Genomic DNA, 21,096 nt, shown 5'->3' on the forward strand with positions numbered 1-21,096 from the left:
AGCCATTCCAAGGTGGTGGCAGCCCTCGCCAGCGAACCCACTGTGGAGGTGTACTGTGCTGGCTGGCAGGTAGAGCTGCGGGTACTTGAGAGGTCCTATCTCGACCTCCACTCCCAGTTCCTGGCCTGGAGAAGTCATCTGGGAGTTGCTGGTGAGTGCCCATGTGGGGCAATGCTCTACAGCATATGTGTGGCATGAATGTTTTCAGATGCCACATCCTGTTTGCAGCTTGTGTGTGGTCTAAAATGCAGCAAATTGCAGCCTGATGACAATACTGGGTATTTGTGGCATCCGACAGTGTATACTGTCATTCGCCTGAATATTGGCAGATTGCGCATGAATGACTTGTTGTACTTGGCCAGTGCAATCTGTGATCATGCATGTCATCCTTGTGTTGGTTGCTCATTGGTATGGTGGTTTTGCCTGTTTTTGGTATCTGTTGTTGGCCACTGTACAATGTGCTTTGTTGACATGTGCATTTGTCATGACTGGTTCAGCCTTCACACTGTACTCATGCAGCATTTGTGATGCAGTATGCCTGGGCACATACATATTTGTGTTCATTGTGTGTGTGCAGTTCATGGTTGAAACATGCTGCAGGATTTGTTATGTTTATGTTGTGTATGCCACACATCCATTGATGACGATTGCTGATGTCAATGTTTTTTGTCCCAATTTTCTGCAGCTGCTGCAGCTCATGAAGAGGGTGGAGGCATGACTGTGGAGCAGAAGGGCAGGGACAGAACCACCAGACCAATGTGCACACCTGGCCTGCCAAACCTGAGTCAACATCATTTTAGGGTGAGTCGGCTGGGAGAGCGCATGTTTCATCGGGCAAAGCTGCGGGGTGTAGATTCCAGGAGGTTGTTGTGCTGGAGGACTCCTCAGTGGCTGTGCGACAGGGTGCAGAAACGGAAGGGTCATCCAGGTAGGAATGACTCTCTGGAATCATCCAGGGAGATGAGGTGGTGTGGTGGTGGAGGAGGCAGATGAAGTTAAGTACACATGGTCTGGTGAGGGCATCCAGGAGGTTGTTCAGTCTGCACCCCTGGGCCAGGGACAGGAGGATGTGCACTGTACCATGGAGGGAGCTGCCCAACCGCCTGCCCCCGCCCCATCTGATGCGGCTATGACCACTGTCATGGATGCCTCCACGCAGACCGTGCCCCCCCCTTGGGGCCAGGGAGATGACCACTGAGGTGACACATATCCTCCTGACTGGGATTGCATGGTGGACTGGCTCGATTTGTGATGATGTGAGAGAGATACGAGCAGTGCTCTCACAGCATCACAAATTGATGACCCTCTACCTGGCCCAACTGACACGTACGCTGCTCTCTGGTGGTCACTGTGTGCTGGCACATTCAGCTGCCCCCTCCTCCACTGCCTCCTCTGTGCCCTCCTCTGTGCCCCAGTCATCCTCTGTTGGGCCTTCCTTTCCAGTTTCTATCACAGCCCCCTCTACTTCAATCCCACCCACACTGCTCAGTCTGGTGGTCAACACATTCCTGTCTTTGGTGGAAGTCCCGGCAAGTACAGAGGTGATGGTAGCTGTGCCCATCCAGGCACCTGCAATAGAACAGGCTTCTGTGGGACAGCACATCAGGACAGTGCTGGTACTGTCCCCCCATCGTGCACATCCAGATGGCGGGAGTGAATGTGCAGGGTACGCTTGGCCAGGCATCATCAGTATAGGAGTGGCCAGAGTTAATTATCACTGTACCCATCAACATTGAGGAGGAAAGAGAGGCAGCAACGTACAGTCACCTGGCAGGAGGATCGCAGGGGCTTTCAAAAATTGGTATGCATCCGGATGGACTTCAGGATGCAGCTGATGGCACAGAGGCATCAGGCAAAGATGGCATGGGTTGCTAGGGCCAGGGCAGAGGTGGTGAGGGAAGGACACTGAGTCAGGTTGCCATACTGGAGGAGGCTTGGAGGGATATGGAGGAGATGATGCTGAGGGAGAACCTGAAAACCATCCAGGACTGAAAGCTGGCCTGCCTCCAAGTCGAGGACGAAGAATGTGACTCTGCCCTGGAGGATGACATGATAGACTACTGAGCCTGCTGCCTATGTATATAGCTCATAATGTTGTTTTGATTTTTGGACTTTTGTACATTTTTACCCTTCCACTTAGATTGTTTTCCTAGTATAAATATTGGTAATACAGAGTTGTCTTTATTTGTCACACATTTGTTGTTGAGTCTTTGTTCTTGTCTTGCCTTTGGTTTACTTTTATTTTGTTATGCATTTGTTCTGTGACTGTCACATGGGTTGGAGGCCTAATTGTGGATGTGTTGTATATGCTCAACAATTGTGCAGTTGTTGGGGGGGTGACTCACAATGCCTGGCAAACCACCTACCCACGTCAGCTGCCAGCCAGTGGGTGCTCTCATGCCATGCTGCACATCTGCCACTTGAATACGTCATCATCACATGTGAGTTTGTTTATATATGTCTGTACAGATCATCTATCTGCTTGGCTCACAATTTCAAACTCCCTTAATGTCACCCTGACACATGTCTGTTCTACTTGTGTTAGTTGCAGGGCCTTGGAATGCTATGCTTTCCTACCTGAGTCCCTTCATTCACTAATTGTAGCTTGCTACCATGCACTCACATTACATGTGACTCTGCCCCATCAGTGATGTCTTGGACGTGTGTCCTCCTCTGTCATCCTCCTATGGCACGAAGTGCTTTGGATTAAGGTGCTATAAAAATAACTTATCATTATCATTAGCAATGGCACATGGGTACAATGATACATCACATTGCATTTTGTTGCTTTAATGTGTCTCATGTACATGGTGCTTTCACTGTCCTGTTGCTGTGACACTGGTTGTGATGTACCAGGGAGTCCTGCGATGAGCTAAAATCATGGATTCTGCATCAGTGCCCACAGTTGTTGAGTCTATGAGTGGGAATTTGGCCAGTGTGCATCATGTTGGTGGCAGGCCAGTGGAGTTGAGGTAAGTTGTTGGTCAACATTGGACTGGTAGGGGGGTCATGTGGCAGGTGCAGGCAGGGGTGTTGTCGGAGGTGAGGGAAGCTGGTGGGTGCTATTAGGACCTGTGGGACTGCCTGGGGGTGTTATCGGAGGTGTGGGGGGATGGTGGGTTCTGAAAAGACCTGTGGGGCTGCCTGGGGCTAGTGTTGGAGATGAGGGCGTGTTGTGGGTGGTGTGAGGGCCTGTGGGTGTACCTGGGGGTGGTGTTGGTGGTGAGGGGTGCATGTGGTTTGTGTCAGGATCTATGGGGCTGCCTGGGGGTGGTGTCATAGGTGAAGGGAGCTGGTGGGTTTGTGTGAGGACCTGTCGACTGCCAGGGGGTGGTGTGGGAGGTTATGGAGGCTAGTGGGTAGTGTGAGGACATGTAGGGCTTCAGGGGGTGTTGGTGCAGGTGAGGGGGCTGGTGGGTGGTGTGAGGACCTATAGGGCTTGCTGGGGTGGTGTTGGAGGTGAGCAAGCTGGTGGGCAGTGTGAGGACCTGTGGGGCTGGCTGGGAGTGTTGTCGGAGGTGAGGGGGGCTGGTGGGTGGTGTCTGGGTTTTGTGGGTGCTGCTGTACAGTCGGGGTATGTGGCAGCAGTTTCAGTACCTTGGGAGTAGGGTGGAGGGTTAGCAAGATCTGAGGGCTGTAGTCGTTACTTATATGGGGGAGCTTGCACAGGTTTGCAGGGGTGCAGACATTACTTACTAGCGTAGATTGGCTGGGGTGCAGCTGTTAATTACAGGAGCACAGCCGTTACATACAGTGGACTTTGCAGAGGTTTGCAGGGATGCTGGATGTTGGTTCAATGGTGGACGAGGAGGTTTGCAGAATGGTTGGTCTATGGCCATGATTTTCATTTGAGTGGGGGCGTGTCATGGACCTTACTCAGGCAGCTTGGTTTTCTTTGCGGGTCGGGTTCTAATGCGCATTTCAATCCATGAATACATGAAGAGCGCATTGTGAACTATGCGCGTAGGGCCGCGCAGAGCCATTCTCAGCTCACAGGCTTTGTGGGGTCAATCTGCACTTTTCCATGAATCAGGGCCTAAGTCTTAGGGCCTCAAAATGAGTTGGTCCGTATGCCAGCTTAAATACCGCCCAGCGTTAGTGGGCACCGGTCCAGGGGTATTACCGCCAGATCACAGGTTGGGCGCTAACGGTAAATCCCCATCCTCCATTGGGTCCATTGGATCCAATGGGGCATTTTCAGAGCTAATACCACATGCTAATACAGTCGGCAGTAATACGGCTGAAAACAGGGTGCTAAATGGGATTTTCACCTGGAGGTTAAACAGCCCATTTAGCACCCAATTCGTGATAGGGCCAGTTCGTTAATGCAGCAGTAATACTGTTACGGGCGAATTAAGGGCTACAGCCCAACTGATGCTGAGGTTAGTGGGCCTCATCATGAGTTGGGCAGTATCCCACCCGTCCATGGGTATTACTGCTGGATCTTGGGTTGGGCAGTAAGTTATTCCCCCATTCCTGTTGGGTCTATTGGACCCAATAGGGAATGTTCAGCAGTAATTGCACCAAATATCAGCATTTTTCTGGCGTGTTTACCCCCTGAACTGGAGCTAAACATGACATACTCATGATTGGGCGGACCCGTAAATGCAGTGGTAAGTCTGTTACCACTGCATTTAATGGATATCACCAGACTCGGGATGAGGCCCCATATCTATAGATCTCCCGTAATGAGAGGGAGCAACAAGACTGAAGGAAAATGTCACTTTGATAATTTGGTCTAGCCCAGCCCCCTGTAAATCGCCCTTCCTCCTACCACACTTGTTTACTTAAATTCATCCTTGCTTTCCAGAGGACTATTTATGAGCCAATCTGAAGTTCCAGGGTGAAATTCTTATGTTTCATTTAACCATTAAATGAAGCTCTATAAACGTTTTAAAATCATAGCCCAAAATGTGAAAACCTACTAAAATCTCACGTACCTCTCTTGTCGATCGAAATATCCATGGATCCCCTTGGAGAGATGACAGACCCTACTATAATAAAAATGTATTATGGGGCCCCATTTACAATTTAGATACAAAAGTCCATTATTGTCTTGCTCCTATTTCCATTGGGAGGAGCGTGAAGTGTTAATTCTACATGGAGAAATGCCATTGCAAATTTACATCACGTTACCACCTCTCGTAATCCAAATGGGGCTACTTTGGCAGCATTGATACTTTGGCAGCATTGTTAAATGTTAAAGATCTTTGTACCGCGCATCGTCACCAACGGCGTTGGTCCCCAGGCGCTCTGGCGGATCTGCAAACAAGAAGGTGGATGGGTTAGTAGGGTGAAGAAGGAGCAGGATAGTGAGAGAAGTGGTGTTCTGTTGGCAGCTTCAACTCGGTATACACTGTGTGATGAGCTTTTGGTGTGAGTATGGGGCGATGTCAGTCCTCGTGTGCTGTTGGTGCGGTTTATATGTTGTAGCGGTGTGGTGAAGTGCATGCGGATAGCAGTGCGAGGGGTGGTTGTGTTAGTTTGAATGAGATAAGTATGTAGAAAGTTTTGAGCTTTTAGTTTTATTGGTTAGAGGGTTAAATGTTTTGCAGCTAATCACGGTATGGCTGAATGCTGGGTTTCGGGAGTCCTGCCTGGTGCGAAAACGGCTAAACTTGTGAGACCCGCATAGTGGGTGAGAGGCCCACGCCCAACTGAGCAACAGAGTATAGTAACTTACTTCGCTTGATATGAGAAATAATTGAATAATTCAGTGCCCTCCTAAAACACAGCTAGAATCGCGAGTAGCATATATTTTCAGAAAACTTTCCAAAATGAATACAGACCGATTCTGCATTTTATTGGACGTTGTTGTAAACTGTCAAGAAGGGGACACAATTATAAGAGGCTAAAAAAATCTGAATTTCGTAGTCATTTAATCGAAGAGATTATGTTGCTTTCATCTACCGCCGAATCCAACATCTCTCTCAAACTTTCACAAGCATCTTTTACCGATGCATTTTAATCTTTGGCTTCGATCTGTCCATTGGTTTGCTTTCAAGTCGGTAAAATACTGAGGGACGTCATTTCATTAAAATGCCAGCGGTAGTGGAAGTGACATCACACGACCCTTGACCGCTGATGACATCACAGGATGTGTGTCATTTGACCCCACCCTGATGGAACACATCCTTTCACCCCATGACAAAACAGGAAGTGCGATCACTTAGCATTGTTTCTAGTATACTACTAAAATATGGTTACAGTATCACTGTAAAGTGATATACATGTAATACAAGAATGGATCACCATGTGTATAGTTAATATCTAGGCACACATTGCCAAATTGCTGTGAATGCAAACAGACATCCGAGGCTAAACGATAAAGATGTGTTATTATACAGCACTTATACTTAAGTGCTTCTTATAGAACAAATATACATACAATTACGCCCAACCTGTGTTGGTACTCATTTATCAACCTTAGCAGGAAGAATGGCTGAGTTGACCTTGCCGGTATTCGACCGTCCAACCTGCAGACGACACACACGTTTCAGCAGCGAGCCCTCAACACACTGAGCTGTCCTATCAGCTACAGCTATCAGGAAACAAGCCACTCCAGATACAAAGAGCAACATACTTCTGGCCAAAACCTAGGAGCCTTAAAAACATGTTTTTGGGTAGCAAGGAAGACCACGGGCAAGGGAGACCACGGGGTAGCAAGGGAGACCTCAGGGGTCGCAGAGGCGACACCTGGCAACCCCTAAATGACGTCCCTGAAAATACTAAAACTGATCACAAGGTTTGCCCACACTATTTGAAGACCTGCATGACCCTTTTCAGTATACTATCGGCCAGTTTGTGTTTGCAGTCCCACAAAACATGAACATTAAATTAGGGGCAAACACATTAACTAGTTGTAAAACAGCCTGTTTGTTTTGGGGCCCAGAAAATGGCTTCAATGAATAATCTTATGGTTATAAGTTCCTGAAGACACTGTGCGGCACAAAATGTGCAAAAGGGAACACTGCATTTCTCTGGGGATCCCTGAGAACATTGTAAGGGTTGGGGGCAGATGGTTGCAATATGGCAAAAAGTAAAAATAAATGTATTTCGCCCAGGCCTCACCGACATTCCACTGGGTCTGCCAATCCGTGATGAAGCCAGCAAAACAGATGGGCAGGTTATCACACTTTTCAAATGGACTGCACACTACCAGTAGCCCCATGGATTGGGTCTGTTGGGCAGTTGAGCCATCATATGGATCGGTGGGTTCCAGACTGGTCCCAGACATGGTGTGAGTGGCACAGGCCACCTGTGACTTGAGTGGCTACTGATAGCCGAGGGACGTGCAATGGTTAAAAGGCTGACCAGTGGAATGTTTAAAGCTCATGCAAAGTTCACTATTAGCACTGCCCATTGCAGCAGGCCCCGCCCGTGGGCACTTGTGGGAAAGTTACCACAGTACATGGCCACCTTGGGTGGCTTGATTTTTTAAAATGTATTTATTTATTTGCTTATTTATTTATGTATTTGTGTATTTGTAAAGTGCCTTAAACCCTTAGGTAAACTGGCGCTAGTAGCATGCGCACAAACAAGATGGCAAAAACAAACACACAGTAAAATCCTTAACGATAAAACTAGAGAGCAGCAAACAACATACAAGCACATACAATGTGTTAACAGTAACAGATCAAACCAGGGATTGGCAGCAGGACATGGCTCAGGAAAGTGATCAATTATCATTGGCCATAATATATGGGCCAATGGTCACTCTGGGGATTAGAGGGTTACTAAACATTGTTGCAGGCCATAACCAATGGTAACAATGGGCTGGCTGGCTGGCTTAGTGGGTGAGAGCATGGTTGGGCAAAGAAAACACACTTGTCATAGCTGCAGGCTCTGGTCATTGCCTTCTAAGTGTGGCTTTAGTCCGGGGGCATGGAGATAGGACATTCCCCAAGAAACATGACATCTGTCACAACACTGATGGATATGGCAGACCCACAATATGGGAAAAGGAAATGTGCCAGTGACATTTACCACCATATCATGAAAAGAAATAGTTATTTGGTGAACATTCTTCATCTAGAGGGACAATGTTCCCTTAAATAAATCCTTTGAAATAAAAAATAAAACTTGGTTTAAAGGGATGTTATGGTTTCAATGCAAAACAAGAAACACCCTTGCGTGCCAAACCCAATGCCACCACTGCCAGTGTAAAACATCCGTAAGTCAGCCACCACCATGCACTACTTCTTACTCCATATATGTCATCACAAATGACATGGATGTCCCAACAGGTTATACAGGCCTGAACACAAATAGAGTTCAGGAAAAAAAGTAGTAACTCAAACTGGTTAAATACATTTTAAATTTGCTTTGACTGTGACCACCCAATGATCTCACCGAGCATGGGCCACAGGTATTTCCAGTGGCCAGTTTGACATGTAAAAGGCCATGCACAGTGACCACTTTAGCTAGGGCGATCCGGACGCTCCTGCTATGGAAACCCCAGTGTGCCACCTAAAACTGGGGTTCCTCTAGCCATGTCCATTGGCCAATTTGACTGCAGCACACATGCCTTCTGCCACAACCTGAGTACCACTGAGCTACCCAATATGCCAGTATGTATTTGACTTGGCCATTGTCTTAGTCAACATGCCCGCAGCATCGATGTCTGAGGCATGCAATTCATCAATACCTCAGGGGTACAGCGTCCTTTCATCATGGGATGTTTTTTTGTGGGGTTTTCTACCGTGATTTTCTGCTGAAAAAACTCCACATTTTTTGGGGGGTGTTAGAAAAATATATAAATTGAGTGTGGGTGTTCAGGAATATATAAAACAGTAAAGGGGATGAGGATTTTTTGGTGGGTTAACCACCCAAAATAAACAAATAAAAAAATCAAGTTTTTTCATTAAAAAATTTGTGGTAAGAAACCTGCGAAAAAACATCCCGTGATGAAACGAAATGGAACCTCAGGGGCCCTTCAAAACCGATCAATGGGCCTAGGCCATGCCCTTTGGTCTTGTCCCTTGACTTGCCAAGCCACACAATGTGGCCACTGGAAGTGCCTTTGTGCCAATTCATGGTCTGCACACCATCAGCTTGGTATGTGGTACAGGACCATGGCCTGCAAATCTTCTCTCAGGTCTGATATCCATATTAATCTCACAGTCCTATTTGGGCATATTTCCTCCTTTGGGCCAATTAGGGTAAGGGCAACCCCAAGAGCGCTGGCCTGTATCTATCTTTACCATGCTTTCTGCAAAAAGTCTGGCCAGAGTACATAAATAATAATAAATAATAATAATAATAATAATAATAATAATAATAATAATAATAATAATAATAATAATAATAATAATATAAAGATACATACAAAGTCTGTGGGCCACAATGCCAGCCACCTAAAAATATCATCTCCTGCAAACAAGTAAACTTTTTTTTTTCCCAGTTGCCAATCTGTTCAACCCTTCGCAGGTCAGCAAAACCCAACATTGGGTCCACCTGGAAATGAGTGTCGGACCACATAAGATGCCTTTAAATTGAAATGAGTGTCCGAAGAGTGTTCAAGTAAAACCGAATATTATTCACTAGTTGTTGGTAACTTTTGGCAAGATTTTATGCATTGATGGACTTGCATTGAAGCACCGTTTCAAGATCAGACACCATTTCTCTGTCAAGGATTCCTGCAGCTCTGTCTAACCATTAAATGCTTTAAGCGAGAGCAATTTTTCACCAATAAGACGTTAGCTGGAAAACATATCTGTGTGGACCGTCCACCCCTCATTTAACTTAGCAACTGATTGAGGACGTCTAAAAATAAATCCTTTTGAAATAATTTAGAGCCGTTTTTCTTTTTGGAAAGGTTGCTGAAGATTTGTCAAACGGCCGCCAAGTTTAAAGATCTTGAAAATGTGATATTCTTTTGGCGAGTACAGCATTACCATAACTGCCTGTTGACATAGGCAGTTATGGTAGTTCAAACAGAAATAGCATGTGTTGTGGGGGGAAATGCAGAGGGCAGGGGAGGTGAGGAGGCCATCTGGGGAGAGCTGGCATAGATGAGGGGGGCACTTGGTGAGCCCCTTTGGGGGCAGGAAAGCATTTTTTTTTGTTACAAGACCACTTAAAGAAAGTGTCTGACCCTTTACTTGCTTTTAAAACTTAACAGGGTCAGTCTGTTACTGCATGGATGGGTGACTGAATGGGCATCCACTTTTTTTTTTTAATTGTGCTACTGTAAGTCCTTGAACGTTTTACACTCAGAGACCATTGTTTTGCCTTTTGTGTATTGCATTTTGGTATTTATAGTCTCCCAGTCAAGATGGGGGGAATAATGCCACAACTGTACGCTTTTTGCCTAACAAAATTCTATAAGGATTTGTATATTTGAGCGACACTATGGTATGTGCCCAACAAAGTTCTACAAGGATTGATATATTTGAGTGACACTATGGTATGTGTACTTTTCAAGTTATCTTTATAAAGCAGAGTATTGTTGAAAGCCAACAATTTGGGTGAGGAGGGGAAATGATGAGAGGGCAAGTATATCTTGTGTTTTTGCCCACCCATGATGTGGCAAGAGAGTATGCAATCCACTACACTGGTGCAGTTATTTCCCCCTGATTGTGGCTGATTTTCAGGGCATAAGTAAAGGACACGTGTGGGTGGACAGCGTAACTTTTTTTCAGAGGGCGTATGCAACCCCTTGGAATTTTTTGAGGTTGACAAGCTTGCTCAAGTATTTGGCTTTCAGGATTTTTCTCATGTTGTCATGTTCCCAGTACAGACGCTTAGTTACAAGACCACAAGCACCTGTTTTTAAAATGGACAGTGGGCATGGACAAATGCCATGGCTAGTGGTCTGGTAGTGTTCTAAAATATGTAGTGGGCACGGGCGTAGGCCGTTGCCACTGGCCACATGCGGAAAAAATCTATGGAATAACAAAACCCTTGAAATTCACGGAAAAACATAAGTTGTGGGGATGGTATGGGGTGTAATACATTGTAAAAATAGAATGAAATTCAAGGAAAATACATTAGTTTCAGGGACGTTAAGGTGAGAACTTAACAGAACAAAACCCCTGAAATTCAGCTAAATCTGTCACACCCCTGTTGCGCAGTCTGTATATTCTAACATATTAATGGGCACTAGCTATGGCATTTAGCCGTGACCACTGACTACAACTTTCAACATTGCACAATATATATTTTAAAAAAGTGATGGGCTACTAGACATGGTTTTTAACCATGCACATTGGTATTTCTGTACACTAACCAACCACGAGTTATGGCCTTTGGTGCTGGCCAATGACCACAGCCTTTGTCATAGCTAAGTACATGGCCTAAATTGGTAATCAAAGTTTTCATGAGCTAACTTATAAATTATTTTATGTCTAATTCCATTATTGATTTTATCAGTTATATACAATGTAATTAGTGTTGTCACCAGTGATGCAATCAGTGATGTGATTTGTAATGCCATCAGTGTTCTCATGCAACATGTTATTAGTGATGTCATCAGCGATTTGATCTGTGATGTCATCATTGTGTACAAAATACCTCGAATGGGTAGTCAAGGGAGATGCCACAATTGAGCAATGGCAGAAGAAAATTGTTGAACGTCTGATTACCTGTCATGCTTAGTTTTCTTTTTTAAGTGGCAATTTTACTGCCCGCAAATCCTTGTTTGACAAATGGGGATTTGCAGGCAGAATGGCACACATATCCCCATTTTACACACAAATAATTCCATGAATCAGGCCACAGTGTTTTACACAATAAAACAGAAGTGGAAGATTGCAGAATGGCGTTTTCTCTTCTAATTTATATACTCTTCAGAATATTACCTCTACATTTATTTCATACTACTTTGAAAGTACTTACTAGTAACAATCCATCTCCTACGTTATATAAAACACGTATCACCCCATTCTTAAATTGTGCACTTTTATTTTACATGTTTATATTCACAAAAAATATTACACAGATATTGTTAAACGTTGGTTCTTACAGCATTGAGTAAGCATTCTTTAAACCCTCTGTCAATCTAGCTTGGGGTTTGACTATAGAGTCATTGGGTCTTATTACACGGTAGGCAGTAAGGGAAAAACGATGCCGGTAAAGGATTATTGGTATCGCTAAGCGCTCCTGCCAATTACGACCGGTCTATCTGCTATGTGCGGCACCGCTAAGAATGGTGCCTCTAATAGCGGCAAGGTTGCGGGCGTGTGACCCCTCATGTCAGCAATAGCGGCATGGCGGAAATAGGAGTCCATCACAAGCCATGCGGACATGCTAATAGCGGCACGGTGTAGGCCCAAAAAGCCCATACCGGCATGGCGGAAATACCGGCATCGCGAACCACCCGTTAAGGGACATGGGCAGTGTTCCCAACTGCCACAGGTGGCCACAATCAGCACAGGTGGAGGCAATGGAGACTGGGGCAGGCCAAAGGAGCACATCACACCCCTTCCCACACCAAGATGATTCCAATACTATCAGCATCACATGGGCTGGAGGACATGATTGCATTGCAGCACCAACAACAACAGGCAGCACAGAGGAGACACAGGAGGAGGAGGAGGAGGAGGGCGAGACAGGTCCAGCAAGCCCCACCAGTGCACCTAGTCATGCCACAGAGGCAGCCATCAATCCCCAGGATTAGAGGCAGTCCATTCAACCTAATCCCTGAGCAGATACACACCCTGTACCGTCTGGACCGGGATACCATCACCACCATTGTGGACATGATGCACAACGATATTATGAGCCTCATAGACATCCGTACTGCCATCCACCCTCTACTGAAGGTGGTAACTGTGCTCCGCTTCCTGGCCACAGGCACCTACCAGCATACGGTAGGGCAGATGCATGGCATATCACAACCAGTATTCTCACACACGCTGAACCAGGTGCTTGATGCCCTCCTGGAGCACACAAGTGAACACATATCCCTGCCACGGACTGCCCAGGAGATCTTCAACCCCAAAGTTGGCTTCCATTCACTGGCAGGTATCCCAAGTTGCATCAGGGCCATTGACTGTACCCATGTGGAATTGGTGGTCCCACATGACAATGAGGCAGTCTACCGAAACAGAAAGCAATACCACTCCATCAACGTCCAAATGGTATGTGACTCAAACAAGATAATCACACATTGTTGTGCCCGATATCCCGGATCAACCAATGATTCAATGGTCCTGTGGAACTCAACGATACCACGCTACATGGAGCGACATGCTGGACAACGTTTGTGGCTACTTGGTGAGTAGCAGGGCAAGCACATGGCAGTGTGATGTGGTGTGTGATTGGGGGAGATATGCATACTCCAACGGCGTGTGATTGGGGAGAGATATGCATACTCCAACTGGATGTGATTGGGGGGATGATATGCATACTCCAACTGGGTGTGATTGGGGGGGAGATATGCATACTCCAACTGGGTGTGATTGGGGGGATATGCATACTCCAACTGGGTGTGATGAGGGGGAGATATGCATACTCCAACTGGGTGTGATTGGGGGGGATATGCATACTCCAACTGGGTGTGATTGGGGAGGATATGCATACTCCAACTGGGTGTGAACAGTTGTCAGGATAAACAATGGACATACAGATTTACACCACTGTCCACCGAGGCAGCCCACAATGGACCTGACACAAAACCACATTCAAGTAGTAATCTGCACAACAAAGAAATTAATCCATTACACCAAACATGCCATATCCATCCACATGCACATTGCATATCATACCATACCCTCTGTAACACAAAGCAGCAACATGCAGCCAAAATGGACATTGGAAATGTACGCTGAACAACATCACAACAATATGCAGCCTTAAGTGCATACAAAGGGATCTCCTGTAGCCATTGTACTGATCCACACCCGTACACCACTACATCAACTTCGGGATGGCAGTACACTAGCAGTGTGGTACATACGTTGCCAGGACCAAGAGACACAAATGAATTGACCTCACCCAGTACATGCCAATAACTGCCTTAGGCATTCACAGTGCATGTCCACTTGCAAGGACTACCTCACCTTCCCACATTGCAGTTACTCTGATTGCCTCCATGCATGCAGGGATTTGTGGATGTCATTCACAATGCAAAGTTGATTTGTGTGATATGTACAGGTTCCACTTGATGTAAACACTTACACATACCCATTGTTGCACCCATGCAGGCGATGCTGACTATCCCCTGAAGAGGTGGCTCTTTACCCCTGTACGGAACCCACAGAACAGGCACGAAAAGGAATACCCATACCCACATGGTAATTGAGCAGACATTTGGCCTTTTGAAGACACGTTTGCGGTGCCTCAGCAGGTCGGGCGGGGCACTCCTGTACGGCCATGAGAAGGTGGCCAAGATCACCATGACATGTGTCATGCTGCACAATATGTGTATCAGACGGAATGTGCCAATGCCCCCTGACATTGAACTGCAACCACCTGCTGAGGATGATGATGGGGATGAGGAGGGAGGAGACGGGGCTGCAGGTCATTCAGGTGCCGATGCCCAGGAGGGACGTGCTGTGCGCCAGCATCTGATCAACCACATTTTCTAATACACATGGTTGAACTTTTTTTGAATGGATGTGGGTTTCTGGCCACTGGGTTTTGTGGTGAAGTGCACACTGGGCCCTGTCCACCAATAAAGCACTCATACACAATGAAAATTTCCACTCCTGTGATTTATCTTGTCACCAGTGTGTTTTATGTATTATTAGTTAAAGAAGTGCATGGACCCAACTACGCAAACACCCTTTCCTCCTTCCCCCACAACACTCCCAAAACACCCTTTCCTTCCTCCCCCCACAACACTCCCAACACTCCCAAGACACCCTTTCCCCTCTCCCCCCACAACACTCCCATAACACCCTTTCCTCCCTCCCCCACAACACTCCCAAAACACCCTTTCCTCCTCCCCCCACAACACCCCCATGAATGGCTTCTACATCAGTGCAGCATAGCTGTACATGTGTCAGCAACATCTGGCTGGCCCTAGTTCCCATCCCCACTGCCACCGTTGGGGGGTTGTGCGCCGCATAGCCCGCAAGGACCTGTGCCGGGGGCTGGTCTGCCTTGAGCTGGCAGTGGAGGAGGTGCACGGTTGTTCCGGTGCTGGTGGGGGATTCTGCCTGTCCATTGCGTCTGCCATGCGTGTGAGGACCTGCCTCACAAGTGACATTTCCTCACATAGCCTGCTGGTGCTGGCTTCTATGGCCTGTCTGATGTCACTTGCATGCTCCCTGCACTCCTCCCTCGCACGTGCTGCCTCATCCACATGCGGGCCAACTAGTGTAGTAATGTCCTCCTGTCGCTGTCTGATGATGGCCATGTCATGGCCACTGTGTCTTGCTTGTGGGGTGGGTGCCGCACCTTGTTCTATTGGTCCAGCATCAGGTGATGACACCGGTGGACTCCAGCACCCTTCCACTATTTCATCACCAGACTGGCCATGGCTGCTGGAATGTGATGTGGGGTGTGGGCTTGGTTCTTTTGACTGCTGGGGGCTGGGCGTATGTTGTTGTATGGCCGAGTCACAAGTGTCCTCCACATCGGACATGGGTGCTGTGACTGCTGCCTTGCCGTTGGAACTATTGGCAGCAGACAGTGTCCCTTCCGCGGGTAGATTGTGCGTGCAGGGGATTTCTAGAGTGGATGCTGCAATTTGGTCAGTCGTACGTTCATGTCTTGGTGACGTGGGTGGCTTGGTGGGTTTGGCCCTCTGCGGGAGTGCACTCTTCCCTGTGCCCTTTGACGTGCTGGCGATGTTGCCTGATTCCTTTCCCCTGGGTTGTTTCTTAGCGGGGGAGCCTGTGTCACAGTGTCATGCTCATCGCTGTCAGTTTGTGAGCCTGTGGGGGACAAAGAGGGGGATGGCATTGGTGATTGGTCAACATGCTTCATGCAGATGTTGTTGTTCATGCTGTTTTATGCATTTGGACTTCATGTTTGGGCATACAGGTCGTAAGACTGTTGGGTGGGTCATTCATGCATGAGTGTGGGTGACACGTGTCTGTGGTGATGCATGCATGTGTGTGTGTTGGGATGTGAAATGCATATCGGCTGGGTTGTGTGCATGTATGTTTGATGGCCACATCCATGAGATGATTTAGGGCTCACATTTGGGGAAGTACCTCATCTTTCTTTCACAGTGCAGTGTTTTGTGTGGACACTCACCTCCATCTGACGATGTGGGCACACCACGCTCCATTTCGCCAACTCCCTCAATTGATTCGACCCCTATGGCGCTTGCACAGGTCTCCTCCCACTCCATTAGTTTTAATGGGGATCCTCCACCGCCTCCTGTGCCCATGGCCAGGCTCCGGTTGGCAGACAGGATGCTGCGTACACAGAGGAGGAGATCGTCCCACCGCTTCCTGACATCTTTCACAGTATGGGGGTGGTGCCCACCGCACTGACTTTACAGGCCACCTCTCCCCAGATCTCCTTTTTTTTCATTAGGGTGGGACGCCACATGTCTTTGGCGAACACCACCTCTGCTTCTTTTTTTAATTGCCTTGAGCATTGTCAGTGGGTCTGTGAAGGATTTTGGAAGGCTCTGGTGTGGATGCAGGTCCTGGGGGCAGAGGATGGCAATGGATTGTGTTTTTAAAGATGGCCGCCGTGCTATTTCCCGTTCCTGTGCGATGACGCTACTTCCGGTTCTGCTTATTTACGGTGACCGCTAATAGCGGTCACCGCTAATGCCATGTTGTGGGAGGGCTGAAGTGCTACCAGCGCTTTCTTCGGTGCTGCTAAGAGCCTTTCCGGGGTCTTTACTGGCATGGCGGTAGGGTCCTTACCGGCATGGCGCTAAGCTCGTGCCCGCGTACTCGTGATGCCACGTTATTAGCGGCCTACTTCCTACACGGACACGTTATTAGCGCCATGCCGGTAAAGGCGGTGCCTTACCGCCTACCGTGTAATGAGGCCCATTACAAACAAGGCAATCTACTTCTGTATGCACCCATGTCATGAAATGCACACATTCAATGGATGCCACTTCATGAAAAATAATGGCATATGTTTTAAAATATTTCTTACTAACAGAAACTTGACCAAGCTTAAAATTAAATATTAATGTGTTAATGTTGGTACCATCTACACTGTATCTTTGAAACATAATTAAAATGTTGATGTTGCAGTGTTGATTGTAAATGACATTTAAATGTAAATTGCAACCACAGTCACTGGATTGCATGTGTTGGAATGCTTTAGTTACAAGAACAGAAAAATATACACATTTCTGATCAGGGCTAGGCACATACACACATCTTTCACAATGATCTAGAGTATAATAACCTTTCTTACATTGTGGACACATATAATAGCACTCATAACTCATTCCAACATACCTATCTACACCAACAGTTTCCTTCACTAATACATCAAAGATGGTCACTAAAAATTCTTGACTATCTTCCTGTGTATTTTAAGAAAATTGTTGATCCAGTGGAGTTGGCAATAAATGTTCACGTGATTGGGTCATTCTAATAATTGAAACAGCTGAGGAGGCAACGAAAACCCAGCAAGAAGAACTCCAAATACTCGAATACCAAATCAAGAAAGATTCTGTGATTTCAGAAATAAAGACCCACCTGGAAAAAATCGAAGAGGAAATAAAGAAATTCCAAAAATTCACAATTGATAAAAAACGGTGGAAACTACAGAACAACGTCAAAAACTACAAGGAGCAAAAAACCTACCCTTACTTGTCCCTGGCTTCTACAACCAGTTGAATCTTAACGCATCCACCAACAGACAGAACCCGCAAAGACAACAGAGGAAGACATTTGTTACGTTTTCAAACAGTTCCAACATCAGCGACTCGGATTCAACAACTAGTGGACAACCCAACCCACAGCAAGCTTCAACCAAACAACCATTTTTTCAAAGGCGAGGACAATGCGGCAGACACGACAGACACGACACCAAGGTCATGGATGCGCACACGACAATGGATCCCATTAGCGCAACAGACATGGTGATCCCTATTTTCAACCTAAGTAACCATATTTTGTCCTCTGATGAAATAAGCGTTCTAAGCAAAGGACTCAGTTTCATCCCGAGCACCCATGCTGACAGATTTAACACAGAAGTCGAACTACGAAAATTCTTCCGCACAATCCGTTTATGCTATTTCTTCAGAGATAGCCCAGACAAGGAACCACCTAAATCAAACGGCTTGAAACCTCCATCTACTTTTACACCTCTATCATCCATGGTTTGTCCAGAAAACCTGTCTTTTGAAAACCACATTATTCCGGAAATGAGCAACACCACAGATATGATTAAAAAATTAAACACCATGGCAATCAATGAAGGAGATCTGCTAGTTACCCTCGATGTTGAATCACTGTATACTAGCATCCCACAAATGGAATGCCTACATGTCCTCAAGTCATACCTAGATCGAAGACCATCAACCGAACTACCTACAGCATTCCTACTCGAATGCACAAAAATCGCCCAAATGGAGAACTATTTCATCTACAAACAGACCTTTTATCAACAATGCCATGGAACCACTTTGGGGGCCACTTTTGCCCCAGGCATAGAAAATTTATTCATGGATTCCTTTGAAAAAAACTCAGTCTACCATGAATCAAACATCTTCAAGGACTCAATCGGATGCTGGCTCCGCTACATAGAAAACGCCTTTATGATCTGGAAAGGGACAGAAAACACTCTCCTTGAATTTCTAGTATGGCTGTACTCATAAAACAACTGCATCAAATTCACCATTGATCACAACCAAAATCGGATACCATTTGTTGACCTAGAAATCTGCAAAAACTTGGACAACTCATTGAGCACAACCTTGTACCGCAAACCCACATCCAAAAATACCTTACTTGAATATTCCAGCTTTCATCCTTCAGGCCTAAAAATGAATCTACCATATGGACAATTCTTAAGAGTTTGACACAACTGTTCGACCCTCAGCGATTATGACTCCAGGAGTAAAGAACTAGCCACTCGTCTCAAAGAACGAGGTTACCCCAGACATATTATATGGCAGGTCTTCAAAAGAGCAAAACATACCAACAGAGACTCTTGTCTGACACCAACACCGAGAGAACAACACACCTCTAAAATGACCCAAAAAAGCGGTCCTTAACACTGGGACAAACTCTATACAGATTCCTTTAAGCCCGAGAAACCTAGATTTGCGTTCAAACGCAGTCACATTTGAAAGACCACTTGGTGCACACATATGTGGAAATGGATTAGCCAAACTACCATCAAATAACACTATGGCACCTCCCTCCAGTGAAAGGCCATTTTAAATGTGGAAATTGCTCTGTTTGCTCCCTTACCGATAATATGAAAACAATTGATCTTAAAGGCAACCTTTGGACAATCTTATATATGTGGGAAAATGCAAAAGAGAGATAAGACAACGCATTTGCGAACACCGATCATGCATAAAAAAACAGATAGACGACAAACACCTAGTGGCCCATTTCAAGGCAAAAAATCACACCCACAATGACATCTTCTGGGCCGTAATACAAACAGCAAAAAAAACCTTTCGAAGGGGGGAACAGAGATTTGGCTCTAAACAAACTAAAGCAGAGATGGATCTACCGCCTAGATTCCGTAAAACATGGCCTAAATGTTTCCATCGAAGTGGAATCTCTTTTTCACCCAATAAGGATTATACATTATTGACCTTGTTCTGCATTTCTCACATGTGTTGGTCTCACTACTGAACCCTGAGTAACTTCCAACACACAATGTCATTTTACAAAAAACATACTACTGACTGCAAACACTAAAAGTCTCCTTTTGTCAACCAACAGGAATAATGCACTGTTTTGCTTTTTCTCTGCCTTTCTCTCTACTGTGCCCTGAGTCATCTACATGACGCTATGCCAATTCTCTCAATGCAGACCGATGTCTGCAAACTTTGAGTATACGTAAAAGAAATATTGTGTAACTACACTGCAATCTGATGCGATATAAAACGTTTCTATCTGTATCACAGCTAAGATTAGACGCTCATTGTATGCAATTGTTTTATTCATGGCAAATGATTGTCATCCAGTATGATGCAAAAACAGTCTCTCTGAATGCACATTAATTTGACTATAAACATAGCCTGTCTGTAAAATAAATATTTTGTAACTGCACCATAATGGGATGCAATATAAACCATATTTTATCTGTATCGCATCTATGATTAGACGCTCACTGTATACTATTGCATTTACTTATGGCACATGACTCCCATTCAGTATGTTGCAAGAACAGTTTCTCTGAATGCACATCTATTTGCAAACATTTGATTTCAATTTTACAATGTGTCCCTAGTGTTTATGCTCCAACACAATTCGGCATTCGACACGCTGCAGCAGGCCCTCCCCCACAACCCTGCCCAGCGAGCAGAGACACTACCCGCCCCCAATAATACATGCGCGTTAGATGTCGACATATCCTAATAAAGTTTTGGCCTTTTTGAATAAATACGCGTCTTCCCAACACGCATGCGCACAATGGAACAGAGCGAGTACCCCACAGATACAGCTCGTCCCAAGAGGTAAGCGAATTGCTGGATCTATACAGCATACCGCCACACTTCTATACCTGATACCTTTTCAGATCCCACTAAGCGCACTGAGGAACAATCGGCCAAGACTTAGACGGGCGGTTCCATCACGCTGCATGTTAACAATATTGTGCACATCCTCAAAGTCACCCCTCAGGTACTCTGCTCCACACCCGCATTAATAGCGCTGCATCTGACAGCACACAGCTCACTGCACTTGCCCACCATTCTCAGGTTACCGTAGACAGCGAAGCATTTACTTCTTCACCCACCTCACAGGTTGCGGGGACCTTTACAAGCCCAATCTTAGGGCCAGTCCAAATTGCACTGAACCTTCATTAGTTTAAAGAGAGGATCTTCACCACCCATTTTCTGGTCACTCATTACCTTATACTTAAGTTTTTAATTCCACTGGTCACCTACAGCCAGGTAGTACCACCGTATCTATCAGAAAATGGTGCGTGTCAAATAGTATCCAATGGACACATTTTTCTCCAAAATTAGATTCTGCATTCTGACGTTGCAGACCGCCCCCCAGTCGCACAAACCACTCGCAGCTGGCCTATATCAAG

This window comes from Ambystoma mexicanum, chromosome 5p, assembly GCF_040938575.1.
Source record: "Ambystoma mexicanum isolate Mex_15411 chromosome 5p, UKY_AmexF1_1, whole genome shotgun sequence".
Classification (NCBI taxonomy): Eukaryota; Metazoa; Chordata; class Amphibia; order Caudata; family Ambystomatidae; genus Ambystoma; species Ambystoma mexicanum.